This window comes from Triticum dicoccoides, chromosome 2A (genome assembly GCF_002162155.2).
Source record: "Triticum dicoccoides isolate Atlit2015 ecotype Zavitan chromosome 2A, WEW_v2.0, whole genome shotgun sequence".
NCBI classification, from domain to species: Eukaryota; Viridiplantae; Streptophyta; class Magnoliopsida; order Poales; family Poaceae; genus Triticum; species Triticum dicoccoides.
Window position 1 is genome coordinate 641,917,209 of NC_041382.1, and position 6,861 is coordinate 641,924,069.

The following is a 6,861-nucleotide window of genomic DNA, read 5'->3' on the forward strand; positions in this document are numbered from 1 at the left end:
TTGCTGCAATAACCCCACCACCTTCTTGAGAATGAGCATGTATAGTAGGTTCTGTTGTAAGACTTGCTGAGTACCTTTGTACTCATGTTTGCTTAATTACTATTTTCAGATGACAACACCGCCCCCTCCGATGGGTTCTACATAGACCTTGATGTCGATGAGTGACTAGCCACCCAGGTGGTGATCCTGGCCATGGAGGGCCCTATGTAGATAGACAGGCTTCGGAAGCCTTCTTGCTTTCTAGTGTCTGTACTTAGACTATTTACTTCCGCTTGTGCTTGTATGTTTGTATGACTTGAGTGTGGGTCATGTGACCCCTACCTGTACGAACCTGTTATGTATGGCTCTCTGGAGCCTTTAAATAAAGTACTTGAGTTGTAGAGTTTTGTTGTGATGCCATGTTGTATGTACTCATATCGGGCATATTGTGTGTATGATTGAAATGCTTGGTATGAGTGGGATCCGACAATCTAGTTGTTTATCCTTAGCAGCCTTTCTTATGGGGAAATGTAGTCTAGTGCTCCTCGAGCCATAGTAGTCCGCTATAGCCCGGTTCATCGGAGTCCTGCTAGCCCAGCACTACTGTTCAGGACACTTGACTGGCCGGCATGTGTTTCACTTCGTTCCTATGTCTGTCCCTTCAGGGAAATGTCATGCGGTGACATCCGGAGTCCTGCCTAGCCTGCTACAGCCCGGGTTCCCCGGAGTCCTGTTAGCCCAGTGCTACAGCCCGGATTCACTCGCTGATGACCGACATGCTCGATGTGATTCATGTATGCCTGTCTCCATAGGTCTGTGCCGCTTTGGGTTCACGACTAGCCATGTCGGCCTGGGTTCTCTGTCATATGGATGCTAGCGACACTATCATATACGTGTGCCAAAAGGCGCAAACGGTCCCGAGCCATGGTAAGGCGACACCCATGGGATACCGTGCGTGAGGCCGCAATGTGATATGCGGTGTTACCGGCTAGATCGATGTGACTTGGAATCGGGGTCCTGATATGAAGACCACCTTTGGTCAGGATAACTTGTACTAGATGTTTCCCTTCAAAATGGCCAATTGTTGGCGCCCTACCCGCTCAATTATTCGGGGAGAGGCCTAGGGCCTCTATAAATAGAGCTAGCCAGCATAGAGTAGAGGCATCTAGAAATCTGGTAGAGCCCAAGCAGAGAGACTAAGTAGAACACATAGCCCCAGCTCAAGAACACCCCTCACGAGGCTGTTCTTCCTCTGTACTGTTCATCATCAGCCCAAGAGGCAATCCACCATACCACACACTGGAGTAGGGTATTACACCACAACGGTGGCCCGAACCAGTATAAACCCCGTGTCTCTTGTGTTCTTCATTGTTTTCATCTTAGTTCGCACGAGAGGATCGGGCGTAGATCGGTAGGGGAGAGATCTCCGCGTGCACCCCAGTGTTCGAACCTCAAGGGTCTGCCGGAACCCGAAATCCGACATTTGGCGCGCCAGGTAAGGGTGCGCCGGAATCTTTCTTCCGTTGTTCGCGTGTGATCTTCCATCGTGTCCATGGCTGACGCTCGTCGGGCTCGCGCCAAGCGCTGAGCTGCTCGCGCCACTCGCGTCGCCCAGACGGCGCCCGTCGGCGCCCCCTCGTAGTTCCCCGTCGCTTGCCGCCAACGCCGCCACTGGCCCGGTGGGGAACGAGCAGCAGGCCTCGTCCCAGCATCCTTCGGTGCGGCGGGATGGCCGCACCGCCACCCCGTCACTCACTCCAGCTGGCTCGTCGTCCCACGCCCGTCACGCACCCATGGATGCGCACGCCTCACTGCTCTAGGCAAGGGAGCTCCTTCATTACCGCCCTGTCGACGACCTTTACGAGGACTGGCTCGCCTGCATCACCGAGCTCGTCAGCGCCGCAGGGGGTTCCCCCTTGCGGTCCTTCTCGCTGCCTCGCCCTCTGTTCCGCGCAGGGGGCGAGGATTAGGAGGTGCCTTTGCCACCTCCTCCCCAAGAAGGCGCCTTGGCTACAAGGCGTGCAGCCCCAGGGCGAGATCCCCCACGTCCGGCGCCTGCGCAGCAAGAAGGGAGCTGCCAAGAGATCCCACGTCCCCGAGAAGGTGCTCGCGTGCCAAGACCGCATCCCAGCGCCTCCACGACAAGATCCCGTGCTGCTCCCAGTAGCAGCGCGTGGTGACCCGCAGGAGCAAGTCCAACACCAGCCAAGGGCGCCGGTGGCCACGTCAGGCTGCCTTGCCTTTACCCCCGAGCTGCGCGGCGTCACATGGCCAGGCAAGTTCAAGCCTGACCTCCCTCCTCGCTACGACGGCACGGCGGACCCTGCGGAGTTCCTACAGCTCTACGAGCTGGGCATCGTAGCCGCCAATGGAGATGAAAAGGTCATGGCGAACTAGTTTCCCATGGCGCTCAAGGACGGCGCCCGCACCTGGCTCCTGAACCTGGCTCCCGGTACGATCTCCTCCTGGAGCGACATGCGCACCCGCTTCATCGCCAACTTCCAGGGCACTCGCGACCGGCCCCCGGCCGTGAGCGACCTTCACCGCATCAAGCAACAGCCAGGAGAAACCCTGCAGAATTACATCCAGCACTTCAACTATGCTCGCCTCAAGATCCCAAAGGTGACTGAGGAAGCCATCATCTCAGCTTTCTCCGACGGCATGCGCGACGTCAAGATGAAGGAAGAGCTAGCAATCCATGAAGACCTGTGCACATCCCTGGAGTTGTTCAACTTGGCGACCAAGTGCGCCAGGGCTGAGGAAGGGCGCCTCTCCCTTCTCGAGCTCCCGGGAGCTGACCCAGAAGAAAAGAAGCTCAAGGCCAAAGACATGAAGCGCAAGGGGGCTGCCATACTAGCAGCGGAACCAGACACCAAGCGAGGTAGGGATCAGCCCGAGTCATCCAAGGGCGGACGGTACTCCGTGTACCACGACCTCCACATCCACAACACCAACGAATGTCAAGAGCTCAGAGCCGTGCAAGACGGGCGAATCGGCCGATGCCCCGAGCTCAACGATAGGGGCTATGGCCGAGGAGGAGGAAGAGGTGGAGGACGATGGGAAGACCGTGGCCCTCGCCAGGGATGGCGTGACCGCCCTCGCGAGGACCACTGGCAGGACCAGCCTCGCGAGGGAGGCTGGAGGGACCAGCCTCATGAGGACCGCCCGCACCGCAACGCAGGCCTCCCTCCTCTGCCGCCACCGCCAAGGAGGAATGAAGACCAACATCAAGACAATGGGGCTGGGGGCTTCCAGGCGCCGCGCGCAATCGCTTGCATCTTGGGTGGCGCCCAGGCCCCAGCATCACAGCGCATCTTCAAGCAGTTTGCTCACGAAGTGAATGCAGTCCTCCCAAAGCTTGAGGCCACATGCCCTCTCAGGTGGTCTACGTGCGCTATCACGTTCAGCTCAGCGGATCAGCTCAAGTGCGTGGCAATAGCCGGAGTCCTCCCGATGCTTTGATTCCCAGTCATCAGCAATGTGTAGGTCACCAGGTGTAACTCCCTCGATGCGACTATAGCTCCCACATCTCGAGGCACGACTTAGAGACATAATCGCATTGAAGGCATATGTCGCAAGTTAGGAAATCCTCACAACATCCCATGTAATGTAAATAATAAAGGGGAGAACATAGTTGGCTTACACTCGCCACGTCACTCAAGTACAGAAATAACATTACATCATCCATACACTCAAGGCCCAACTACGACGCCAAAATAAAAGAGAACCCAACATGCGACACGGTCCCAATCACCCCCAACTGGGCACCACTACTGATCGTCGGGAAAGGAAACGTAGTATCATTGAGAGTCTTCGTCAAACTCCCACTTGAGCTCATACGCGTCTCCTGGAGCGGAATCATCAGGCCCTGCATCTGGTGTAATAGTAATCTGTGAGCCACAGGGACTCAGCAATCTCGCACCCTCGCGATCAAGACTATTCAAACTTATAGGTAAGGCAAGCCAAATATATGTGGAGCAGCAGCAAGCGACTAGCAAGTATGGTGGCTAACTTATTCGCAAAAGAGAGCGAGAAGAGGAGGCAAAGCATGAGCGAGAAACTAGAGAACAACCTGCGCAAACATTACTCCAACACCGTTTCCACTTCCCGGACTCCGCCGAGAAGAGGCCATCACGGTAACACACTCAGTTGATTCATTTTAATTAATTAAGGTTCAAGTTATCTACAACCGGACATTAACAAATTCCCATCTGCCCATAAACGCGGGTACGGCTTTCGAAAGTTCAATCCCTACAGGGGAGTCCCAACTTAGCCCATGACAAGCTCTCACGGTCAACGAAGGAATAGACCTCCTCCCAAGACGTTCTGATCAGACTCGGTATCTCGGTAACTCAAGACACTTCGACAGGTTAAAACAAGACCAGCAACACCGCCCGAATGTGCCGACAAATCCCGATAGGAGCTGCACATATCTCTTTCTCAGGGCACACTCAGATTGTCTAAACTTCCGGTAGGCCAGCCCAGAGTTGCCCCTGGTAGCCACCGGCGGCTGGCGGTTTGGACCAACACTCAGAGGAGCACTGGCCCGGGAGGGGTTAAAATAAGATGACCCTTGAGTCTGCAGAACCCAAGGGAAAGAAAAGGCTAGGTGCCGAATGGTAAAACCAATGTTGGGCATTGCTGGAAAAGCTTTAATCAAGGCGGAATATCAAGGGGTTCCCATTATAACCCAACCGCATAAGGAACGCAAAATCCGGGAACACAACACCGATATGACGGAAACTAGGGCGGCAAGAGTGGAACAAAACACTAGGCGAGAGGCCGAGCCTTCCACCCTTTACCAAGTATATAGATTCATTAAGATAACATAGCAATATAATGATATCCCAACAAGTAAATAAATGTTCCAACAAGGAACACCTCCAATCTTCACCTGCAACTAGCAACGCTATAAGAGGGGCTTAGCAAAGCGGTAACATAGCCAATCAACGGTTTGCTAGGGCAAGGTGGGTTAGAGGTTTGACATGGCAATTTGGGAGGCTGACAAGCAAGTGGTAGGCATCGTAGCAATGGCATAGCAAAAGAGCGAGCAAACTAGCATAGCAAAGATAGTAGTGATTTCGAGGGTATGATCATCTTGCCTGCACAGTTGTCAGAGTTGACTGGATCCTCAAGAGCAAACTCAACGGGCTCCTCGTTAGCGAACTCGTCTCCTGACTCTACCCAAACAAGACAAACAAGCAACAATGACACAATCAACCACGTGCAAACTCAATCAACGCGATGCAAAGATGTTATGCTATGCGGGATGCGATGCGGGATGCCAAATGCAAGATATGACAGGAAAATGCATGAACCTGGCCTCAAATTGGAATTCCAAGTGTGCCACTGGAAATATGAGATGAAATCGCTTGAAAACGATATAAAGAACACTGGAATCGGAGTTACTGTTTGGAAATGGCAAGCGTTTCAAAAATGACACCGGTCTGCAATTTACAGCAAGTAGGCATCTAAATGCAATGAGATGAACATTCTACAGCACCCAAACATGACAACAAAATGCATGGCAGGGATGTACACAAGATGCTTAACAAAAGTCTAGCACTGATCTACGTCCAATTCATCCATTACAAGGTTCAAACAAGCATGGCAAAAACGCAAATGCAAAACAGATTTCACACTTAGTGAAATTAACACTTGTCTGAAATTTCAGATCACGAAGCCCTCTTCGGAGCAGCAAAACAACATGATACATGACCCGATTAAGACAAGTAAGAACATGGCGTGGAGCTACTCAACAAGCTTAACAAAAGACCCAAAGTGTCCTGGGGCCAAAAGGGTTCACAAAATATACTAACGGGCACACGAACATAGCTAAAACACAATCAGTTTTCAGACTTAGTGAAAACTGAGACATGCTGAAATATAACTCACGAAGACATGTTTACAAGCTCGATGCACTCACTACGGTGCAAGTCATGGCAAGACAAGCATACATCCATTAATATGGCACAAAATACAATCTAGACATGGCAATAACAATGGCATAGCATGCACGGATCAACTACAATAACATCGGCAAAATCACAAACTAGTTGACGATCTGCCCAGATTCACAACGAAGCAAAAGTAGAGCTTGATTGACTCAATCTAGGTTGCTCCATAATTGCAAACAAAGACATGGATGGATAGAGCATAACAAGATTAACAAAACTCCCTTACTGATCATCCTCAAAAGAGGCACGGATCACTAGAAAATAACACGAACATATGACATCATGAACTAAGTAATCCCAGACTTGGTGAAAACTACTAAGTCCCTGAAAACAGATTTACCGGGTGCCTCACCTTGCAAGCTTGCACAAGTCACCACACACATGACAAAAATGCATGGGTTGCACCTCTGGAAAGAAGGCAAAATCCTTAACAAAACATATGAAGGACTCACAGGCATATCATGCACACAATAATCATGGCAAAAATGACAAAAGTCTAAGATGAACTAGCAGATCTGACAATTAACACACGAAGCCTCCTTCTAACAGCATTTAGGGCATCAAGATGTACTCAAATGAAAATTATGCAATGGAATGAAATGATGTACTCGTCGAGACGAACATTTTGATATGCTATATGCCCAAATCGGAGCTACAGATGCAAAGTTACGACAGGTCAAAGTATGCACAAAATTATAAGGGAGAGGGGAAAAAGTCAACCCAAATCTAGGGTTCCTCACGGGCGCGCGAACCGAGGCAAGATCCGAGCTCGCCGGAGAAGACCTGTTCGCCGGAGATGGTGGCCGCCGAGGAAAGGAGAAGCCAGGGCGGCTCCGGCCGGCGTGGATGCGGCGGCGGCGGCGCGTGGAGGCGGCGGCGATGGCGCGTGAAGGCGGCGGTCGGTGGCGGTGGTGCCCGAGGCGGC